Source organism: Pristiophorus japonicus, chromosome 1, assembly GCF_044704955.1.
Source record: "Pristiophorus japonicus isolate sPriJap1 chromosome 1, sPriJap1.hap1, whole genome shotgun sequence".
In the NCBI taxonomy this organism is placed as follows: domain Eukaryota; kingdom Metazoa; phylum Chordata; class Chondrichthyes; family Pristiophoridae; genus Pristiophorus; species Pristiophorus japonicus.
This window is the reverse complement of record NC_091977.1, coordinates 218,512,108-218,536,963: the sequence shown is the minus strand read 5'-3', so window position 1 is coordinate 218,536,963 and position 24,856 is coordinate 218,512,108.

Below are 24,856 nucleotides of genomic sequence, written 5' to 3'. Positions count from 1 at the left end.
ATACTACATTTAATCCCCTCGTCTAAATCCTTCATGTACAATGTAAACAGCTGGGGCCCCAGCACAGAACCTTGCGGTACCCCACTAGTCACTGCCTGCCATTCTGAAAAGTACCCATTTACTCCTACTCTTTGCTTCCTGTCTGACAACCAGTTCTCAATCCACATTAGCACACTACCCCCAATCCCATGTGTTTTAACTTTGCACATTAATCTCTTGTGTGGGACCTTGTCGAAAGCCTTCTGAAAGTCCAAATACACCACATCAACTGGTTCTCCCTTGTCCACTCTACTGGAAACATCCTCAAAAAATTCCAGAAGATTTTTCAAGCATGATTTCCCTTTCACAAATCCATGCTGACTTGGACCTATCATGTCACCTCTTTCCAAATGCGCTGCTATGACATCCTTAATAATTGATTCCATCATTTTACCCACTACTGAGGTCAGGCTGACCGGTCTATAATTCCCTGTTTTCTCTCTCCCTCCTTTTTTAAAAAGTGTGGTTACATTGGCTACCCTCCACTCGATAGGAACTGATCCAGAGTCAATGGAATGTTAGAAAATGACTGTCAATGCATCCGCTATTTCCAAGGCCACCTCCTTAAGTACTCTGGGATGCAGTCCATCAGGCCCTGGGGATTTATCGGCCTTCATTCCCATCAATTTCCCCAACACAATTTCCCGACTAATAAATATTTCCCTCAGTTGCTCCTCCTTACTAGACCCTCTGACCCCTTTTATATCCGGAAGGTTGTTGTGTCCTCCTTAGTGAATACCGAACCAAAGTACTTGTTCAATTGGTCTGCCATTTCTTTGTTCCCCGTTGTGACTTCCCCTGATTCTGACTGCAGGGGACCTACGTTTGTCTTTACTAACCTTTTTCTCTTTACATATCTATAGAAACTTTTGCAATCCGCCTTAATGTTCCCTGCAAGCTTCTTCTCGTACTCCATTTTCCATGCCCTAATCAAACCCTTTGTCCTCCTCTGCTGAGTTATAAATTTCTCCCAATCCCCGGGTTCGCTGCTATTTCTGGCCAATTTGTATGCCACTTCCTTGGCTTTAATACTATCCCTGATTTCCCTTGATAGCCACGGTTGAGCCACCTTCCCTTTTTTATTTTTACGCCAGACAGGAATGTACAATTGTTGTAGTTCATCCATGTGGTCTCTAAATGTCTGCCATTGCCCATCCACAGTCAACCCCTTAAGTATCATTCGCCAATCTATCCTAGCCAATTCACGCCTCATACCTTCAAAGTTAGCCTTCTTTAAGTTCTGGACCATGGTCTCTGAATTTACTGTTTCATTCTCCATCCTAATGCAGAATTCCACCATATTATGGTCACTCTTCCCCAAGGGGCCTCCCACAATGAGATTGCTAATTAATCCTCTCTCATTACACAACACCCAGTCTAAGATGGCCTCCCCCCTAGTTGGCTCCTCGACATATTGGTCTAGAAACCCATCCCTTATGCACTCCAGGAAATCCTCCTCCACCGTATTGCTTCCAGTTTGGCTAGCCCAATCTATGTGCATATTAAAGTCACCCATTATAACTGCTGCATCTCATGTCCAATGCCCAGTAGAAAAAGTCTCTAAGCATTTGTTCTAGGAATCCCTCAAATTCGCAATGTTCTGTGAGGCATCTTAGTACGGCGACATAGCTCGCCACTTCTTGGCCTTCCGACCGTTCACATGTGTAGAACCGATATCTCGCCATCAAAACGCTTTCTTTAGGATTTAGGTGCTCCCAGACCAGCGCACACAATTCTTCATAGGATTTAGCTGTTGGTTTTACCAGAGCTAGGAGATTCTTTATGAGGCCATAGGTTGTTGCCCCACAGAGAATTAGGACTACCGCCCTTCATTTGGCAGCGTTCTCGTCCCCTTCCAGCTCATTGGTCGCAAAGTATAGGTCGAGTCTCTCCACGAAGGCCTCCCAATCATCCCCTTCTGAGAACTTCTCCAGAATACCAACTGTTCTTTGCAATTTTGCGTGGTTGTTCGTTACCTCGTCGCCAATTGTTGCGTTCATAATAAAAGATGAAACTGAGTACTGTGTACAATGAGCAAGTGTGACCTTAGCTCCTTTAATAAGACGCCAGAGTGCAGGTACCTCGTGGGTGACCTGCTTATATATTGTGCTCCCAAGGGATGCTGGGATCCCTTGGGACTCCAACAGGTAGACCCTCTGGTGGTAGTGTAATACGGGTTGCAAGGGGTTAAATACATAATAACGACATCAAATACACTACCTTCATTGACCCTCCTTGTTACCTCCTCAAAAATTCAATCAAGTTAGTCAGATATGACCTTCTCTTAACAAATCAATGTTGACTGACCTTGATTAATCCGTGTCTTTCTAAATGAAAATTTATCCTGTCCCTCAGAATTTTTACCAATAATTTTCTCACCACTGAGGTTAGGCAGACTGGTCTGTAATTATTCGATCTATCCCTTTCTCCCTTTTTAAACAAAGGTACCAAGTTAGCAGTCCTCCAGTCCTCCGGCACCATACCTGTAGCCAGAGAGGATTGAAAAATGATGGTCAGAGCCTCTACTATTTCCTCTTTTGCTTCTCTTAACAGCCTTGGATACATTTCATCCGGGCCTGGGGATAGGATCTGCTTTCAAAGCTGCTAAACTCCTTAATACTTGCTCTCTCACTATGTTTATTTCATCTAATATTTCACACTCCTAATGTAGAAAACGTGGCAGCCAATTTTCACACAGCAAGATCCCACAAACAGCTATGTGATAATGACCAGATAATCTGTTTTAGTGATGTTGATTGAGGGATAAATATTGCACTGGAGTGTCATCCTAGATTTGTGAGCTCAAGTCTCTGGAGTGAGACTTGAACCCGGTCACTTTTAGTTGTGACTTCCAGCACATATATGGAGTTTTATTTGATTCCTTTAAAAAAATTATATATGAGGGTTATTAGACAGAAAGTCGTTAAGATGATGTGTTTGAATTCCTGATGTGTGTTCCTGGCAGACAAGGCTCTGTTGCAGGGAGATAAACTTTTAAAATGACCCATATTATGTGGATTTGAGGTATAGTCTGATCAGTCTTGGCTTTGATCTCCAAGTGATTGAACAGCCTGCCAACAGACATTGTACAAACCCACATGGGAAGAACAGATACCATGTAACGTACTGGAGAGTAGCCACTGCCTCTGGAGCCATACACAATACCTTTCAGAAGAGGAGAAAGGAAAATTTGAGAAAAATATGTAATTTAGGGATCCGGTTGTGTCGTGGTTATGTAACTGGAATAGTATTCCAGAGGGCTGGGTCTGAGAATCCAGATTCTGTTAGTTCAAATCCCACTAGAGCAGTTTGATGAATCTGGAAATAAAACAGCTGGTATCAATAAAAGTGATCATGAAGCTGTCAGATTGTCATAGAAACCCAACTGGCTAATGTCCTTTAGGGAAGGAAACCTGCTGTCGTTACCTGATCTGGGCCTATATGTGACTCCAGTCCCACACCAGAGTGGTTGACTCTTAACTGCCCTCTGAAGTGGCCTAGCGAGCTATTCAGTTGTCTGAAACCACTATTGTATCGGTTCAAGGCACCCTACCACCACCTTCTCAGGGCAACTAGGGATGAGCAATGAATGCCCACATCCCGACAATGAATAATAAAAACAATTTTTTTTAAGTACCAACAGCAAATAACTTTAAAAAAATGATCAACTAAAATATAAATTATTCATAGTTTCTTTTAATCCTGCCCTAAGACTCATTGCTTTGGATCAGGTACCTATGACAAAACAATTTGTAAAGTGCGCTGAACAAAATGGTCGGAATTTTCCGGGCAGGTAGCAGGTGTGATCAGTGGTGGGTCATGTGGGAAAGTTGTTATTTTTGACAGCGGGTTGGGAACCCGCTCCCTTCCCATTCGCCTTTCCCCCAGGTGTGTCTGTCATCGTGGAGTTGACCCAACCAGCAGCGGCTTTTTTGACTTACTTTTTAAATTTAACTGCATAGCCACTGTTCAGGAAGCACGTCTGTCAACCGGAGGTGTGTGATCCAGGGCTATTGCTCCAGCTGATTACTTGACAGCATCAAATGTATAGTAAAAGCTCCCACCTGACAGAGATCACTTTCCTCAGGCAGAAGCTGTTGCTCAGCCCATTTCCAGCACAGATTCTGCAGGCTGCAAGTGTTTCCAGCAAAGTCTCCATCCAGTCCCCCCTCATTAGAAGAGATCTCTCACCATTGACACAATGCTTCTGGCATCTCTACTTCACCTGCCATCTATTCCATCAATATGAGTGCCGTTTATACTCTCTCACCTTGATCCTCAGAATCCGACTACAATGAGCCCCAACACCAGCAGCACCAGGCACACCAGCAGCACCACAACTACAACACCAACCTTTTCCACAATCAACTGATGCTGCACAGGACAGAGGGAATCAACACCCAAGCACATTGCTGCCCGGGAGGCCAAAGACAGCCTCAACCTGGCCAGATTTTCTTAACTTTACATTGGATACCTATATGGCTGCCACATGATGGGGCAGGTTGGCACCACCCCACACTAATATCATAAAGCATCCCTACAATCACCAAGCCATTCCTTGCACACCCACCACCCTTGCTGGAGGTACAGTTAAGTTTCAATATTCACTGCAACTAACTAAACCACATCCAAAGGTGCACACAATTCTGTCCAAGACCAGAAAGTGTTGGAAATAAAGATTTTTATGTTTGACAGCACATTAACAGAAACTTTACATAAACATTGGCTAAAACACCCAAGTGGCTATCCTTGTGAATCTAGTTGCATGTCATCTTTCCCTTCCGCATGCTTCTACGAGGTGCTCACCCCTGTGGCTTCAGCAGAGGTCGAGGCAACTTGCTCACTTCCCTGCTACCAAGGAGCTGGAGAGCACCTTGCAGCACATCAGTGGGGCCATGATCTACACTGACATCCCTCCTAGAGAGGTCTGTGAGCCTCGGCCATCTATTCTCAATAGAGACCATGTGCTTCTGTGAATGGCGCATTAGCTGCTCCATGTAGGTGCCCATCCTATACATGGAGGAGCCTACAGTCGCTATTGCCTGCGACACAGTGGTGCTCGTGTTGGAGAGGAACTCCTTCATTTTTTGAACATTTGCAGACATCGCGCATGCAAAACCTGTCAGAGCCTCCTGCACTTTATCCTGCACCTCAAGGATCGCCCTCTTTCTGAATGGCCCCGAGGCCCTGAGTCTGCATGCAGTTGAGCAGAGGTGGAAATGTCCTGCGCCCTCCAGCGAGGACTCGCCACTGCTGTCCCTGTCTCCATCATTGCCTCTTGCTCATTTGTGAGTTGTGAGATACCAAGTGACAACACTACTCTATGTCGCGTGCGACCCACCGAGGTGTGCGTATCTGTGCTGGTGCTGGGTAGGCTTATGTCTGGTGACGGTACACCCTCAGAGACTGGAGGCTCCTCTGAGGAGTCATCTTCCTCTTCCTCCTGGACAGTCATTGGCAGGGTTGGTGCGGTGGGGGTGGGGGCTCTTGATGGACCTTTCGGAGAGTAAAGAGATGAGTTAGATATGTCATATGGAGAATGGGTACAGATACCATTATTCAGATGATGGCTATTCAATGACTGCTGACTTCAGTCCCAAATGAGTGATTGATGTATGCCATGTAGCTGTATGAGATCTAATTCTGTCACCACATTGCTGAGATGTCCCCCTACCTCCATCTCCCACTTCCAGATGCTCAGCGACTCCAGATATTTCTAAAGTAGCTTTCTCTGCTGTTGTAAGGTTTGCAAACAATGAAGGCCCACCTCCAGTTCTCTCCATCTCCTTCATATTGTGTGGTCTCTTTTCCTGCAAGGAAGGAAAGAAGAGAAGGTTGAGTGAGAGTGATGGAATGACTGTAAGGAATGGATGGGTTACATCTTTAGAAGGAGACTATGATGGAGTGGAATGAAAATGCCAAATGGCCTCATTGTGTGTTGTTGGTGGTATGATTGCATTATAATGAGGGTGAGTGTGAGGGGTGGTTAGTAAGATGGGGATGTGATAATGTAGGTAGAGAGAAATGGATGGATGTGCAAAGTATGTTGGTGTAGGTAAGGATGTGTAGGAGTAGGTTGGGAAGGCAGAATGATGGAGATGTGATGAGAGGCATAGAAACATAGAAATCCACAGCGCAAATGGAGTCCATTTCGGCCCATCGTGTCCGCGCCGGCCGACAAAGAGCCACACGGCCCTCGGTCAGCAGCCCTGAAGGTTACATATAAACCTATGAACAATGAACAATGGTGGAAAGGTAAAGAGCACCCAGCCAAACCAGTTCGCCCAACATAACTGCGACACCCCTTGCACCGAAACATTCTACACTCCACCCCAACCAAAGCCATGTGATCTCATGGGAGAGGTAAAACCCAGATAAAAACCCAAGTCAATTGGGGGTAAAAAAATCTAGGAAAATTCCTCTCCGACCCATCCAAGCGATCGAAACTAGTCCAGGAAATCACCCTGGATGAATTCGATTCGCTGCAGTACTTACCATCGTATCTGCACTAGCCAACAAAAGGTTATCCAGTCTAATCCCACTTACCAGCTCTAGGTCCATAACCCTGCAGGTTACGGCACTTCAAGTGCCCATCCAAGCACCTTTTAAATGTGGTGAGGGTTTCTGCATCCACCACCCTTCCAGGCAGCAAGCTCCAGACCCCCACAACTCTCTGCGTGAAGAAGCCTCCCATCAAGTCCCCTCTGAACCTTCCACCAACCACCTTAAAACTATGCCCCCTCATAATTGACCCCTCCACCAAGGGAAATAGGCCCCTGCTAGCCACTATATCTAGGCCCCTCAAAACTTTGTACACCTCAATGAGGTTGCCTCTCAGCCTCCTCTGTTCCAATGAGAACAAACCCAGCCTATCCAATTTGTCCTCATAGCTACGATTCTCCATTCCAGGCAGCATCCTCGTAAATCTCTGCACCCTCTCTAGTGCAATCACATCCTTCCTATAATACGGTGACCAGAACTCCAGCTGTGACCTAACCAGAGTATTATACATTTTAAGCATAACCTCCCTGCTCTTGTATTCTATGCCTCGGCCAATAAAGTCAAGCATTCGTATGCCTTATCCACCTGGCCTGCTACTTTCAGGGATCTGTGGACAAGCACTCCAAGGTCCCTTTGTTCATCTACACTTTTAAGTGGCCTACCGCTTAATGTGTATACCCTTTCCTTATTAGCTCTCCCCAAGTGCATCACCTCACACTTCTCCGAATTAAATTCCATTTGCCACTGCTCTGCCCACTTGACCAGTAGATCGATATCCTCCTGCAATCCATGACTTTCCTCTTCATTATCAACCACAGAGCCAACTTTAGTGTCATCTGCAAACTTCTTAATCATACTCCCTATATTCAAATCTGGATCATTGATGTATACAACAAAAAGCAAGGGACCCAGTACTGAGCCTGCGGAAACCCATCGGAAACATCCTTCCGGTTACAAAAACATTCATCAACCATTACCCTTTGCTTCCTACCTCTAAGCCAATTTTGGATCCAACTTGCCACTTTGCCCTGGATCCCATGGGCTTTAACCCTTCGTGACCAGTCTACCATGTGGGACCTTATCAAAAGCTTTGCTAAAGTCCATATATATTACATCGTACGCATTACCCTCATTGACCCTCCTGGTTACCTCCTCAAAAAATTCAATCAGCTTAGTCAAACACGCTCTTCCCTTAACAAATCTGTGCTGACTGTCCCTAATTAACCCTTGCCTTTCCAAATGTAGATTTATCCTGTCTTTCAGGATTTTTTACAATCAGTTCCCCACCACTGAGCTTAGGCTAACAGGCCTATAATTACTCGGCCTATCACAGTCTCCCTTCTTAAACAAGGTACTGCATTAGCAGTCCTCTAGTCCTCTGGCACCATGCCAAAATCCAAAGTCCAAATCCAAATCATAGGAGGATGAAGTGCATAGCTTTGCACTCATGTTTCCTGATCTAATGAGATCATTGTAATGTTTGCGGCACTGCACCCAGGTCTTCCTGACCACAAAACGCCTGTACGTCAATAGGGCCTATTAAGCCCGCCCTGCGTGATGCCTGGCCCAATTAAATGGTGCAGGTCTGCTGACTTCATCCATGACGCGTTTTCAGCTGGGATATTTAAAGGAACCATGGCCACATTACATTTGTAGGTTAATCTAAAATAGTGCAGTCAGTGCACTACAGCATTGGAATGGTGCAAACACTTTGGAAATGACTGCACAGAGGCGGAGGCTGCACCCAGGTTATCCAAAGACTTCCTCCTGCTTGTGGAGGGAGTCAGATCACGCAGGGAGATCCTCTTCCCTTCCAATGGGCGAAAGAGACATTTTAACTCAAAATATGAATTTTTAGATTTTGCCCACAACTGACATTAGATTGCATAGCCCCATTAAATATCAAACATAATTTTAGTATGCATCAGCCGTAAGAGAATTAGGAAAGGCTTAGGTTTTGGCATTCTGCCTCCCATGAATCCTTAGCACCTTCAAGGCAGAACTGTATTCTCAGTTTTCTACTTTCTGATGTGAAATTCTTGGTGTTAGCTGTTTCATGGCTCTGGATTCCGAAGTCATTCTGCTCTTGCATGTGTATCGTATGTCATTTATCAAACACAAGATCCAATGACACACAATGATTCAAAGTCTTTTCATGGCAATATGATACAGTAACTGTATTAGAAGTGTAAAAGTATGCAGGTCAGTTCAATATTACACACCCTACAGGAATTTTTCCAATTGAATTCCATGACAATGGAGCCAGGAGCCCAAATACTATATTACCTTCAAAGTTTTTGGCATAGTGTTTTGGTATTGGCTGTAGATTGTTCAGACATTCTATCCTCAAATGTATTATTCATCAGCAATGTTTATTATATTCAGTTCTGCAGGATCCCTTCATTATATGAAAGCTTTTAGCTATCAGAATTTGTTACTAGAAATACTTACAGAGCTCACTTTACTAGCCCATTATATAAATAAACTAATGTCTGTTAGTGCAATATTTAAAGGTGCCTTTTATAATTACACAAAACATAAAGATATTTTAAGAACAGGAAAGGGCCCCTGGAACCAGCAAGCCCACCCAACTGTTTCCCCACCATACACGTCAATCTCAACATACCCCAGAAACTGGTCGAATTGTTTGTTACATTGCCACTGAACCGCCTTTCCCTGGTAACTTATTCCACGGGTCTATTATTCTTTGGGTAAAAAGGTCTGCCTCACTTCCTCATTTTTAACCTTGTGTCCTTGGTACTTGCCCCTTGGCCATTGTAAACAATTTGACTGGCTTCATTTTGTCAATTCCCTTCAGAATCTAGAAAATGTCAAATAGAGTATAAACCAAAATTTTTAATCACATATATTTTGTATTAAACCTTTACTTTAACTCAGTTGATTTGTTTTATAAAGTTGTAGCATCAAAACATTATTACAATTACATGGAATTGCATAGAATATACACCACAGAAACAGGCCATTCAGCCCAACAGGTCCATGTCGGTGTTTATGCTCACTCGAGCCTCCTCCATCCTTCCTCATCTAACTCTATCAGCATAATCCTCTATTCCCTTCTTCCTCATATGCTTATCTAGCTTCCCCTTAAGTGCATCAGACTGCAATATTAAGACAATGTAACCGATTTTAGATGTGATCTCCCAGCAATTTCCTGATAGGCATTCCGAAAATGGAGCCACTTCATGAACCTGCTAATACACTGCAGGTTGACCAAAGTTGGTCATCTTTCACTTGCCTTCTGTGGAGTGGAATACTTGGAGCAGTTTAATGGTGAAGATCCACATTAAGTGGTAACTGGATTGATTGCACCAAAATTAGTTTACCCCAAATCTTAGCAATCCGCAGGAGCACAGATAGCTTTCTATTGTTTTCAGGACTAAAAACATCATAACTCAGGAAGACTGTGGGTCTTTACCACTAAAAGCATTTTTACTATATAGCTGATTTCATATAACAGGAGCTGTGACTGATTGTCTAATGAGGAACCAGTTTGGACTGGATATGCAGATTGAAAGAGAAAGAAAAATCTTGTAGGTAAAGAGAGAGGAGGGGAAGGGAAATCATCTAGGCGAAGAGAGAGGGGGGGATGTACTAGGTTTAGGGAAGGGGGAAGCAAGCAGGCCAACAAGGAGACCCTCACTTCATTTAGGAATACAATAAAAACATAATAAATGATGTAATTACTTTTATTTTTAATGTACTATTCAAGATTTTTTTAAACCATTTTTACCTTTAGCATCTGGTCAGAGAATAAGATTCCTGATGGAGGATGGGCAAGTATGATGCACTGCAGCCCCAAGCTGCCCAGTATCTCTCTGCCAACTAGGAACACAAACAGATTGACTTAAACTAAGCCAACCATTTAGCCGAAACATTTATGAGTGCATCCAGCTACCTGAGATGAGCCCCAAAGCACTAATTCTGGGTGAAATAATATACTGCAACAAGCAGAGTGTCTTGTGATTAGGCCCAAAGATGGAGATAGAGGCCAAGGTGATGGAAGAGGTACTAATGATCACACGGTCCCAGCAGACACCGGGAGTGGCTCGATTACTACATCTCTAGTGCTTTGTGCATAGGCTGTGGTAATACATAATCAAAGTAATTGAAAACTTAAATGCAAAAAAAAAACTCTTAAATTTAAGCATATAAAATGAGTTTGCTTTTTTTAAGTTGTTCAATGTTTGTGAAGTGGCTGAAATAACTTGGAAATGATAGAATGCCTGAGTTAAATTTAGCTGTTGCACAGACAACTGAGGTGCATCAGATTGCGAACAATGTTTTGATTCGCACTGTTTTTTTGGCTAAAAAAAGCCTGAATTGTAAAAGCAATTTTATTACTTTCAGTATAAAATCTTTGGCAATATGTTTGAATAAATTAGATTCCAAGCACTGTAATCTGGAAAAGAAAGTATTCGTACAGCCAGTACCTGTTGCTGCTGAATGTAAAGTTTGATTTTATTATGCACACAAATTGTTTGAACATTTTAAAGCTGACAGTTTAATCCTCAGAAATACTACAAACTGATGTACTTTTAAAATGAATCAATTCCTTTCTCTGAGTAATGATGGGCAATGAAATGTTATATGAGCAGCCTCCAGTAAATCATAGAATCATAGAATGGTTACAGCACAGAAGGAGGCCATTCGGCCCATCGAGCCCATGCCGGCTCTACAAGAGCACTTCAGCTAATCCCAATCTCCAGTTCATTCCCTGTAGTCGTGAAAATTATTTTCCTTCAGGTACTCATCCAATTCCCTTTGAAAGCCACGAATGAGTCTGCCTCCACCACCCTTTCAGGCAGTGCATTTTAGATCCTAACAACTCGCTGTGTAAAAAAAGTTTTTTGTTATGTCACCTTTGGTTCTTTTGCCAATCACCTTAAATCTGTTTCCTCTGGTTCCCAACCCTGCTGCCAATGGGAACAGTTTCTCTCTATTTACTCTGTCCAGACCCCTCATGATTTTAAACACCTTTATCAAATCTCCTCTCAACCTTCTCTGCTCTCAGGAGAAAAACACCAGCTTCTCCAACAGAGTTCTGTGTTGTCTGAGCCATTGTTTTGAGTGCAGTAGAAACAAGGTGATTTAACACAAATACAAAAAGCAAAATACTGCAGCTGCTGGAAATCTGAGCTATAAACAGAAAATGCAGAAATACTCAGCAGATCTTATTTTCCAAGGAGTATGAGGCTTGCTTATTCCTTCTACTCCAATGTACCATCTCACACTTACCTGCTGCCTGAGCTGATATAACACAAATTCTGCAATCAGAGAAGTACATCTTCTGCTTTGAAAATACATTTATCTGTCAAAAGTATTTTGGGACTTCAGTCTGTCTCTCGGGACAAGATTTCAAATACATTTATTTTCAAGTGACATTATATAGGGCTAGAAATTTGGATGTTTAGTGACACCATTAGCGCCAGAGAGGTGCACTAAGGGGGCTGCTAAACACTACCACCCAAGCACAACGCTGTCAGCTCCTGCTGCAAACTTCAGTGAAGGTTTAGCGGCAGCGCTGACAGTTTGCGCTGCTCTTGCTAGCGGCGCCCACTCTGTGATGTCACTGAGCGTGCAACACCTCCGCAGTCGTGCATTTCGAAAATTTACTCTTTTGTCTGCGGTAGCGCCTGGCGCTGAGACCGGCCGGGGAGAGCAGTCGGTCCAGCGACAATCTCGGGGCGATATCGTCCGGAGTACAAGCTAAGGTCTGAAATGTCACTTATTAAACTTCTATTTATTTGTTGCATTACTGGGGAACTCCTTAAAAGCATCTATGCTATTCACCTCAACCGCTCTTTGTGGTAACTTCTTTGCCTTTCAGTTCTGTTTCTCTAGAAATGAACACCAGTGCATTTTTTGCAATTCCTATGGCCTTGTTAACCTGCATTGCTAATTATAGTGATTTGTGTACCTGTACCCCATGATCCCTCTGCGCATCTACCGCACTTAGACTCTTACTTTCCAAAGAGTATATGGCCTCCTTCTTCTTCTCTAAACGCAACACCTTACACTTATCTATATTGGCCCAGATTTTGCGGCCATTGGTGAATGAACAGCACCAGCCAATCATTACACCTACTTGCCTACTGACTTTCTCTGTGGTCTTTTGCTTTGGAACGTGCGATGATTTAGAAATCCAAAATAACATGGCACCCTCTACAGGGGATCTGGGGCCTGTGTGAGCGAGACAAGCAACTGTGTATCAACTTAACCAATCAGATTGATGAATCCTTACTGAGACACACGGGGGGAATTTTAACCCCTAAAAACAGGCGGATTTGGGTTGGGTGGGAGGAGAAGTGTTAAAAATCTGAATCCTGACCCCAACCCGCCCACGTCCGGTATAACGGAGGCGGGATGGGGCAGGAGGGGCAGGCAACCAACCTTCTCCCAGGAAGTAGGTTGGCACTTTAAATATGATAATGAGGCTGGAAGCCATGGATTTAACCTCCAGGTTTTGCAAGTTTTACTATGGTCGGACAGGGTTCCCAGACCTTGGGATTCCTGGCAGCTGGAGGAGGGGAGGGGGAGGGAGGAAGGGAGGGGAGGGGAGGAGTGGAGTGGGAGGGGGGAGGGGAGGAATGGGAGAGGGGAGGAGTGGGAGAGAGGAGGAGTGGGAGAGGGAGAGGGGAGGAGGAGTAGGAGAGGGGGGGAGGAGTGGGAGAGCGGGGGGGAGGGGTGGGAGGAGTGGGAGAGGGGGGGGAGGAGTGGGAGGGAGAGGGGGGAGGAGTGGGAGGGAGAGGGGGGGAGGAGTGGGAGGGAGAGGGGGGGAGGAGTGGGAGGGAGAGGGGGGGGAGGAGTGGGAGGGAGGGGGGGAGGAGTGGGAGGGAGGGGGGGAGGAGTGGGAGAGGGGCGGGAAAGAGTCTCAGGGAGCACTCCTAGTGGGCTGGGAGGAGTAAAAGTGCTTCCGGGCACCCTGTTCCCATTGCGTCAGGACATTAAAATTCCCCACCTGCAAAGGCTGAACCAGGAAGTGTAAATTAGAATATTTAACTCAATGTCAAATCTTGTACAGAAAGTGAAACAAAGAGAGGGAAAGAAAGATGGGATTGAGAGAGAGATAAAAGAAAAAGTTAAAAAAAACTATTTTAAAATTGTCATTAAAAAAAAATCTTCAACAGTAATTACATTTTGAAGGAATTAGACTCCATGCTTGTAAAAGTTAATTTTCAGTGGCAGAGTGGTTGTTTGGCAGTAATTAAGACTGATCATGCTGCTAAAAATTCATTTACACTAGAATGGAACAGCCCTTACTGTTACTGGCGTGTTTGGTGGGTATCTGGTGGGTAAGTACCATAGTGTCAATGCCGAGTCTCTCAGCGATGTACCGGTGTAGCGAAGTTTGTGTAGGAGCAGAGTAACTCGGACAACAAATTCCTGATTTCTGTGTTTTTCACTGTGCATGTGCGGACACTGGAAGTTGTCCGATTTATTCCTTAATAACGGTGAATGCTGTTGGCCTCACCATTATTCCTTCTGCAAAATCCAGGCCAATATTGAAATTCATTTGCCATTTGCATGCCCATTCCACAAGCTTCTGAACATCTTATATTTTGTCGCAGTCCTCCTTCATGTTAACTGCACATACCCCTCTCATTATGTTACTAAGGCTGACCCCAGAAGTCAGCGTTGGACTAAAAATACCAAGAGTTGTGCGAGATCTTTCTCTAATCTACTCCACTTTTGGTTGGGCTTCCACCCACTGAAAAATCTGCACGGGCTCTTTAATGTTAGGACAGGGAGAGGATAAAAAATACCTTGATAATAATTGCTTTTACTATTCCATCCCGTCTGGACTCTTAACAGAGCTAAAATCTTTTATAGTTGGTGCAGGTGATCTCTCACGTCTCTCGTCTGATAAGAAAACTATTAAGAGAATACGAAAAAGAGAAATGGGAAAAAAAAAACCTGGAACAAAATTACAAAATACAATGAAAAAAAAATTGGAATAGTATCAGTTGAAATATAAATAACAGGACTTGAGCATTACTGGAAAAGCTGCAGTATTCCCCGTTTCATTAGCTTGGCTAAAGTCTAAACTCAAGACAAGAAAAGATCTCAATCCCAGATCTGTAATTGGTTATATGTGATTTTAAAAGTCAAAATGGTTTATCAGACGGTGTGGCAGCTTTAAATAACATTCACAATAAGTTCTAATGAGGCTTTGTTAAGTGAATAAACTGCTGCTCACCTTCTCGTCAGCGAAAGAATATGAGTCCGTCCGGTCCCCCAGATCGGGGGGCACTTGATCTAATGTTTATTTTGTCCCCCCAAAATTGTTGTGAGTTCGTCCGGTATCCGTTATCATTTGCAGCTGCCATTCCAGACTCGACATGCCACGGTTGGGGTATCACTATCGGAACTCCCATTGGACAAAAAAGTTATTGTAGACGACATAAGTCTCAAAGCAATGTGCTTATTCTGCCTGGAAAATTCTTTCATTGAGATTTTTTTCCAGAAAGACACGATGGTAAGATTGAAACCCCAAAGGAATTATACGTTCAGGGAAATAGATTCAAAGAAAGAGAAAGAAGGTTGGGCAGTTGGCCAGACTTAGCTCAGGTCCACATTGTTTGGCTTCGACAAACTATTTTTTACGATCTTTTTTTGGCTAAATTAAGATAGATTGATCTTTTTGCTTTGAACACAATAGACTCACAGTTACATTCTCTGTCACAGTTTTTTTTATAGTAAGTGAGTGATCTGCACTGTGACTGGAAAACGTGTGGGGTTCCAAAATGTGGTCTTCTCTGATGTTGAAGTCGGTTTCCAGTTTGTACCTTGAGTGATATTTACAGCAGTTTCTCCTCAATACATCAAAGTATTAAAACGGTATGCATTTTCTGCCAGTATCAAACAAATTCATGAGAATGCTGTCTAAAATGGTGTAACAATGTGCCTTGTTTACTGACAGATATTAGAATACATTCTATTGGTATTGATGGATGAACTGAATTTTTATGCTTACATAATATTCATTGATGTGAGTCTGTTTTACATGCTGGGAAATTATGGTATTAAATTACTTTTTAAAATATTTGTGTCAAATATTGAACAAATGTGAGCTATTGCAGCAAAGTAATACTGAACAGTCATAAAATATAGGCCTTGAATTTGCGGCCCCAATGGGCATGTACGAGGTGCGCACGCTCCCGTAGGGCCACCCAAGTTTCGGGTTTACATACGCGAAGCGCATACGCCTAAACCCGGAACTTGCGATCTGTCAAGAATCCTGAAGTAAAGGGTCTCCGCGGACAACTTCTGCCCAGCGAATGCCCTTGAAATTCTTATAACTGATTAAAGCAGGCCTGCCTAAGACTTTTAAAGGACAGAAAAATAATTTATTTTCAATAATATAAACATTTAAAATCCTGTTAAATAAGGTAAGTTTATTTTTAGACCCTTTAAAATATGTAAATTCATTTTTCAAAAAATTAAATTTTTGTTTTAAATAATTAAATTACATTTTGATTAATTTTAAATATGTTGTAAAGTCCTATCCCCTCAGTACAGATTCACACGAGGCATGTAGTGAAGTCAAGGTCACTCTGGACCTGCACCTTTATTTCACAGCTCTAGAATGCTGCACTTGCCTGAGACCTATATACCTGTCTCTTGCAAATGCACCCCTGGTGGTAAGATATGCTGGTGGTTACAGGTCATATCTTATTACAGTCATGTATAGCGTGTTAGGATACATTATTATGTATAACTGTAAGATAAATGACATCACCCTCCCCCAAGGTCTTATTGTCTTTATAGGTTCAGTCTCTCAGGTGTTCTATGCTCTCGTGGGGAGCGTCTGAGTTGTGGTTCAGTCGTTTGCTTTGGTGTCTGTTTTTCTTTGGGTGTGCTTGCTGGTATCTCGCCTGGGCTGTCTGTTTCGATTGTTGTTGACTCGCCTGGGCTGTCTGTTGGGATTGCCCTTTCCTCAGGTTGTTCTCTCTGTCTGTCCACCAGATGTGGTGCGAGTTCCACATTGTAGTCTGCCTCTGGTTCCACAGTGTTGTTGGTAAATCTGCTTTTGACTTGGTCGACATGCCTCCGGCAGGTTTTGCCATTGTCCATTTGTACTACCAGTGGCCTGTTTCCTTCCTTGCCCGTTACTGTCCCTGCAACCCATTTGGGACCCCTGCCATAGTTTTGTACAAACACTTTGTGCCCTATCTCATGCCATCTCCCCCTCAAATTTCTGTATGGTACTCAGTCAGCTTACGGCGCTTTGCCTCTGGGAGGATTAATGAGAGCCTTGTTTTTAAAGTCCTTTTCATCAACAAGGGGGGGGATCCCAGTCAGTGAGTGCGGACGAGATCTGTATGCCAGCAGCAGTCGCGACAGGCGACCCTGCAGCGTGGGACCTTGGATTTTAAGCATGCCTTGTTTAATGATTTGCACTGCTCTGTCCGTCTGGCCGTTGGAGGCCGGCTTGAACGGTGCCATCTTGACGGGATTTATGCCGTGGTCAATTATAAAGTCTTGGAATTCTGCGCTGGTGAAGCACGGACCATTGTCACTGACCAATATGTCAGGGATTCCGTGCGTTGCAAACATGGTTGCGAGGCTCTCCACAGTGGTGGAGGTTGTGCTCGAGTTTAAAATGGTGCATTCGATCCACTTTGAAAATGCATCTACAACTACGAGGAACATTTTGCCCATGAATGGGCCCGCATAGTCTCCATGCACCCGCGACCACGGTTTGGTAGGCCAGGGCCGGGGCTCAGTGGAGCCTCCCTGGGGGCATTGCTGAGTTGGGCACAAATGATGCACCTTCGGACACAGAGCTCCAAGTGCGCGTCAATACCAGGCCACCCGACGTGGGATCTGGCTATGGCCTTCATGAGAACGATCCCCGGGTGCTCGCGGTGGAGCTCCCGGACAAATGCTTCTCTGCCTCGCAGAGGCATGACTACTCGGCTGCCCCACATCAGGCAGTCTGCTTTTAGTGATAGCTCATGCATGCGCCTGTGAAAGGGTTTTAATTCCTCGGGGCAGGCAACACGAGCCTCTGCCCAGTCACCGGTTAGGACATATCTTTTTACTAAGGATAACGTGGGGTCACTGGCCGTCCAGTCTCTGATTTGGCGAGCCGTCATGGGCGAACCTGTGGACTCAAAGGCATTGATTGCCATGACTATCTCACAGTCCTGTTCGTCAGACCCTTGCGTGGTCGCCAGGTGTAACCTGCTGGGTGTGTCGGCACAGTTGTCTGTGCCTGGTCTGTGCCTTATGGTATAGTCGTAGGACGCCAGCATGAATTCGCGCCGAGGCGTTGGTGTTTATTGCCTTCCTCTCGGATACGAGGGATGTGAGGGGCTTGTGGTCGGTTTCTAATGCAAACTTGGCCCCAAAAAGGTATCGGTGCATCTTTTTGACACCGTACACGCACGCGAGCGCCTCCTTCTCCACCATTCCGTACCCGCGCTCCGCCCGCGAAAGTGACCTGGAGGCATAAGCTATGGGTTGTAATTTGCCCGCACTATTGACATGTTGCAAAACACACCCGACCCCATACACTGACGCATCGCATGTGAGAACTAGCTTTTTACCTGGGTCAAAGAAAGTCAAAACACTGTTGGAATACAGAAGGTTGCGTGCCTTATTGAAGGCGCGTTCCTGGGCGTCCCCCCAAAACCAATCGCACCCCTTCCTGAGCAGCACGTGGAGAGGCTCCAGCAGCGTGCTTAAGTTCTGCATAAAGTTCCCAAAGTAATTGAGTAGCCCGAGAAAGGCGCGCAGTTCTGAGACATTCTGGGGCCTGGGTGCCAGGCGAATTGCTTCTGTTTTGGACTCTGTTGGGCGGATTCCACCAGCAGCAATCCTTCTGTCCAAAAATTCAACCTCGGGTGCGAGAAACAGGCACTTGGATTTCTTGACTCGTAGGCCTACCCGATCCAACCGCTTTAGTACTTCCTCCAAATTACGGAGATGGGAGTCGGTGTCCCTGCCCGTGATAAGTATGTCGTCTTGAAATACAACCGTCCCCGGGATGGACTTGAGCAGACTATCCATATTGCGCTGGAATATGGCAGCTGCCGACCTGATGCCGAATGGGCATCGATTGTACATGAAAAGGCCTCTGTGTGTTGATGGTGGTGAGTAGCTTGGATTCTTCAGTCAATTCTTGCGTCATATACGCAGATATGAGGTCTAATTTTGAGAAAAGTTTACCTCCAACCAATGTGGCAAATAAATCCTCCGCTCTGGGCAGTGGGTACTGGTCCTGTAGGGAGATTTTGTTTATGGTAGATTTGTCGTCCCCACAGATTCGTACGGATCCATCAGGCTTCATGACTGGGACGATGGGACTTGCCCAGTCACTAAATTCCACAGGTGATATAATGCCTTCCCGCAGAAGCCTGTCTAGATCGTGTTCAATCTTTTCCCTCATCACATAGGGTACAGCTCTGGCCTTGTGATGGACCGGCCTAGCATCCTGTGTGATGTAGATTTTGACTTTGGCCCCTTTGAAAGTGCCCACACCTGGCTGAAAGAGATGTTCAAATCGCTTTGTAATTGTTGAGCAGGAGGTCCGTTCCTCGAATGACATGGCATGGACATCATCCCATTTCCAGTTTAGTTTTGCCAGCCAGCTTCTCCCCAGCAGTGCTGGGGGGTCTCCGGGGACACTCCACAGGGGAATTCGGTTCACTGTCCCTTTGTGTGTGACAGGGAGCATGGCGCTGCCGAGGACTGGTACGATTTCTTTGGTATGGGTCCTTAGTTTGGTGTCGACCCTTGTGAGTTTTGGTCTGTCTCTTTTATGCGGCCACAGTTGTTCAAATTGTTGAGCGCCCATGAGAGATTGGCTCGCTCCCATATCCAGCTCCATGTTGACAGATATCCCGTTGAGTAGGACCCTCATCATTCTAGGAGGCATCCTGTTGTAGGAGCAGCGGCCATTGATCGTGTTGACCTGCTGTACATCGGTGTCCCGGGTACTGTCCCCACCATCTTCTGGTCCGCTTTCCGACCCATCCGATTTGTATACCAGCCGAGCTGCCGTTTTTTTGCACATGCGACCAAATGCCCTGTATATTCACAATTTCTGCAAACAGCCTGCTGAAATCGACATCCCCTTGACGAGTGCCCATCCCCACACCTCCAGCACAGACCTGTTCCATTGTTCAAAGTGTTCCCAAAGAATGAGCTGTGTCTGGCTAATCTCTCTTGAGCTTCTCTCAGTTTGTAGTTGATTGCTCGCATTGTGGGTTGATGAGGTGTGAACGGCCATTTCTGTGGCCCTTGATGACTTCTGCCTGCTGTCGAGAGCCTGTTCCCCCGGTTTTGTCTCTGTGTTGGGGTAGCAGCTTGTTTAGTGCTGTGAACCTCTTGTTCCGATATTTCGTTAGTTGTCGTACCTTCATTGTAAATCAACCTCGTTTCTTCTTCCCCTACCAAGAATGTCTGTGCAACCAGTGCTGCTGCCTCTAAGGTCAGGTTTTTGGTCTCCATGAGCTTTCGGAATATACCTGCGTGGCCTATTCTTTCAATGAAAAAGTCTCTCAGCATTTCTCTCCTCAGTTCATTGGAGAACTCACATAAACTAGCCAACCTCTGAAGTTCCGCCTCGAAGTCGGGTATGCTCTGGCCCACACAGCGTATGTAGTTGTCGAACCTGTGTCTGGCCATGTGTAGGCTGCTCGCTGGCTTCAGATGGTCTCTTACCAGTGTGCTCAATTCTTCAAACGACTTGCTTGCTGGTTTCTCGGGTGCCAACAGATCCTTCATTAAAGCGTATGTTTTCGAGCCACAGCTGGTCAAGAGATGGGCTCTTCTCTTGTCTGCCTTATCGTCGCCTAACCAGTCTTTGGTTACAAAGCTTTGCTGGAGCCTTCCAATTGTCTCCCGCATTGTACTTTTCATCTGATCCGTTGTTCGCCATTCTGTGGATTCTGTAATCCCGTAACTCATCGCCACTGTAAAGTCCTGTCCCCTCAGTACAGATTCACATGAGGCATGTAGTGAAGTCAAGGTCACTCTGGACCTGCACCTTTATTTCACAGCTCTGGAATGCTGCACTTGCCTGAGACCTGTCCTTATATACCTGTCTCTTGCAAGTGCACCCCTGGTGGTAAGGTATGCTGGTGGTTACAGGTCATATCTTATTACAGTCGTGTATAGCATGTTAGGATACAGTTATATATAATAATGTAAGATACATGACATGTGACATTTTGTTTTAATTTATTTTAAGTGCTTGGGTGTTTTGGGGGGTATTCCCATTCATATTTATGGTGATTTCACAGAATCATCATAAGTATGAATGGGAATACTGTGTAGGAGTTCCGAGTAGAACGCTTGCTTTGGAAGTCTTGTGTCGGGCATGCGAACAATGTGGCCCGCCCAACGGAGCTGGTTGAGTGTGGTCACTGCTTCGATACTGGGGATGTTGGCCTGATTGAGAACACTGACTTTGGTGCGCCTGTCCTTCCAGGGGATTTGCAGGATGTTGCGGAGGCAACGCTGGTGGTACTTCTCCAGCGCTTTGAGATGTCTACTGTATATGGTCCACGTCTCTGAGGCATATAGAAGGGTGGGTATCACTGCTGCTCTGTAAACCATAAGCTTGGTGCCGGATTTGAGATCCTGGTCTTCAAACACTTTCTTCCTCAGGTGACCAAAGGCTGCGCTGGCACACTGGAGGCGGTGTTGGACCTCGTCATCGATGTCTGCCCTTGCTAATAGTAGGCTACCGAGGTATGGAAAATGGTCCATGTTGTCAAAGGTCGCGCGTTGTTTTTGATGGTAAGCGAGCCCCAGGTGGGCAGAGGAAACATTTCAAGGACACCATCAAAGCCTCCTTGATAAAGTGCAACAGGCCCATCAGAACCTGGGAATCCCTAGCCCAAGACCGCCCTAAGTGGAGGAAGAATATCCGGGAGGGCGCTGAGCACCTCGACTCTTGTCGCCGAGAGCATGCAGAAACCAAATGCAGACAGCGGAAGGAGTGTGCGGCAAACCAGACTCTCCACTCATCCTTTCCTTCAATGACTGTCTGTCCCACCTGTGACAGAGACTGTAATTCCCGTATCGGACTGTACAGTCACGTAAGAACTCGCTTTTAGAGTGTAAGTAAGTCTTCCTTGATTTTAAGGGACTGTCTATGATGATGATGATGATGAACCCGCGCACGTGATCCCAGGGATGCGTGCGAAGCACCCACGTCCCTGGAATATGTGGGCCTCTACGCAGGCCTTTGCGTAGAGGTCCAGGACCACAAGTCTCCGAATCTCCCAGACCAACAGGTAGATTCGTAGAAATTTTTCAGGTTGGAGGCATCCGCTCGCGGGAAGCCTCTGACCGCAATTTCTGGGCCATAGCATTGGTAACATGACATTGTTTTAATCAAATATATGAACACCTTGGCACTCATTGTACAAAGGTTTGTTCTCTTGGCTCCTCCGATGCCCTAGTAAGTAAATCACTGGTTATTGATTCGTGGAGGCCCCGACCTGCATGAGAACATCAGCGGCAGGTCGGGGCCATAAAAGGAGCGATGTGGAGACCTCGTGGAGCAGCGTGGAAGCCCCGACCTGTGTGAGAACAGTAGCGGCAGATCGGGGCCATAAAAAGAGTGGCGTGGAGGCCTCGGGGAGCAGCGAGGAGGCATACTACTCCAGGAGCAATGCAAGCTGGTACAGGAGGGCGACGACAGCGAAAAGTGACGTCATCAAGGTCCAGATCGGTGATCGGAGCGTGGGATTAGGGCAAAGGAGCGGTGAAGGATTGCAGAGTGAAGTGATCAGGACCCAGTGGAGGCGTGAGTTTGGGGCCAGGGGCCTAGGGGCAGCACGAGCCAGCCCACACTGTGATATATATGCGTGCTAGGTCCGTGCACCAGAGCTGGTCTCCAGTCGTCTTGGGTAATCCTTGCTACTGGACCAAGACCTAGCTCTGTCAAGCCCGTGTGGTGACTGGTGTGCAACGGCCACCACACGTTAAAAAAATCCACACACTGGCATCTTCCACCCTTCAGGATGTAGTTCGGGTCCTTCATTGAGACATTGTGAACTCATCTTTTTTTGGCGTGGAAGCAAGTCATCCTTGTTTCGAGGGACTGCCTATGATGATGATTGGAGTACTAATCTATACAGACCAAAAGATCCTAGATTGATTCCTGGTCTGTGGTGAGTTAACTGATTGAAATCGGGATGCTGTTGACTGAATCCAAATGGAGAGTGTATGTGTCTCTCTGTGTGCGTGCGTGTGTGAGTGTGTGTGTGTGACTGTGCGTGTGTGTCTGCATATGTGTTTGTGTGTGTCTGTGCGCATGTGTAGTGTGTTTGTGTGAGTATGCATGTGCATATTTGTATGTGTCAGGTGACTGTATGATTAGGCTCAGCTGTGCTACCTCGCGCAGTCAATTGGCCATGTGTCACTCACTGAAACAGGTTACAAATGATGATTGGCCACTCTGGTTAGACACTAGTGGGATGGTCATGTCCATGTGAGGTACTGGTGGGATGGTGATGTCCATGGAGCAGTATCTCAATGAAAGTTGATGCCTTAAGTGGAGAACAAGAGGGCAAAATGTATTTTTTTACAGGGCAATGGAGGTTTTGATATTGTAGATCAGTGGTGTATCATATGTGTGAATTGAGATTATTTTTGCATGATTTTGATATTGTAAGTCATACATTTAAATGATCTTTCCTCGACTGCAATATAAAATATTATAGCATACTCCAATGTGGAGGAATAAACAGACATTCTTCACCTCAATGGAAAGTTCTGAAATGTATGCCAACTGAGCAAAATTAAAGTTCATGCCTTACTTTTGCTAAGGTAGGAAAGGGATGTGTGTGGCACTAAGTTGTCACTGTTTGCTAATGAGGAGTCCGTGTAGAGGCTGCAGCACAGCGGGTGTGGGCCTCTCTGTCTCCCAAGTAGTGTCTCTCCCTCCGCCTCTCCGTCTAATGGCCATGTCGGTTCTGTGCAGCGAGGATGCCACTCCCAACAATGATAGAAAAAATCTTCAATTACCATCCATGCCAAGTGTCAAATATAGTTTTCTCATCTATGTACATTAAACTGAAAGTTTTGCCCCAATTATCGGTGTTTGGCTCAGTTGCACATCTATATTTGGGTTTTAGTAGGCAAGGTCTCTTGACTCTTGAAAAAAGAAGGCTGAGGGGTTACCTAATAGAGATCTTTAAAATTATGAAAGGTTTTGATAGAGTAGATACAGAGAAAATGTTTCCAATTGTGGGGAAGAGCATAACTAGAGGCCATCAATGTAAGATAGTCGCCTAGAAATCCAATAGGGATTTTAGAAGAAACTCCTTTACCCAGACTGGTGAGAATATGGAACTCGCTACCACAGGGAGTGGTTGCAGCAAATAGTATAGATTTATTTAAGGGGAGGCTAGACAAGCATATGAGGGAGAAGGGAATAGAGGGTTATGCTGATAGATTTAGATGAGGAAAGATGAGACAAGTCTCGAGTGTAGCATAAATGCCGGCATGGACTGGTTGGGCCGAATGGCCTGTTTCTGTGTCATATATCCTGTGTAATCCTATACAATCTTATGTAATAGATACTGGTGTGCTTATTCAGGTCTTCAGATTGTTTCTTTAACTCTTATACAGTGCTTTTAAACATTACCTTCATAACAGAACAACAGATTTCATTATTGATCATTCATAGATTACAGGCTCATATTTGCTGAAAAGGTGAACATCGGTGCATCATTTGAAAACCAACATTTTTGGAACTACCACACCAACTGTGGTTCAATTGTTATCTTTCAATCTAGCTATCACTTATGGATGTTCTTGGATGTTTTGTTTGAGAACAGAGAACTTTGAGCTTATTAGCTACATCAGTTGATCTTCACCCGTACCAATATCTTGGTAACACTCTGACCTTATAGTTAAACAGTCAGCATAAAGCTATAGACACTCTTGCGCCCTCCTCTCCGCTAGTTCCCATGGCTGTTACTTGTTGTGACTTTCCACCAGGCCATCCTGTAAACAGTCTCATTATTACAGTGAACACGCACTGATGGTTTTATTCACTGTTTGGCTTTGAATGATCCTTTATGTCTTACACAAGGAAGTTATGAAAGTTTTAAGAGAATCTCAGCATGGCCTTTAAGTAGCATGTAACCAACACTTCTCCATACTCAGTGAATTTAAGAGAGATGCTGTGGTAAACTATAAAATACAGTATGTATAATATAGCAAACAATCTGTAGACTTGGCTCTTAAAGAGGACCCAGCACTGTGGAAATCATTAGCTGCTGTATTGGATGGAGAAAGAGAATGTCTAATTTATGGATTCAATATA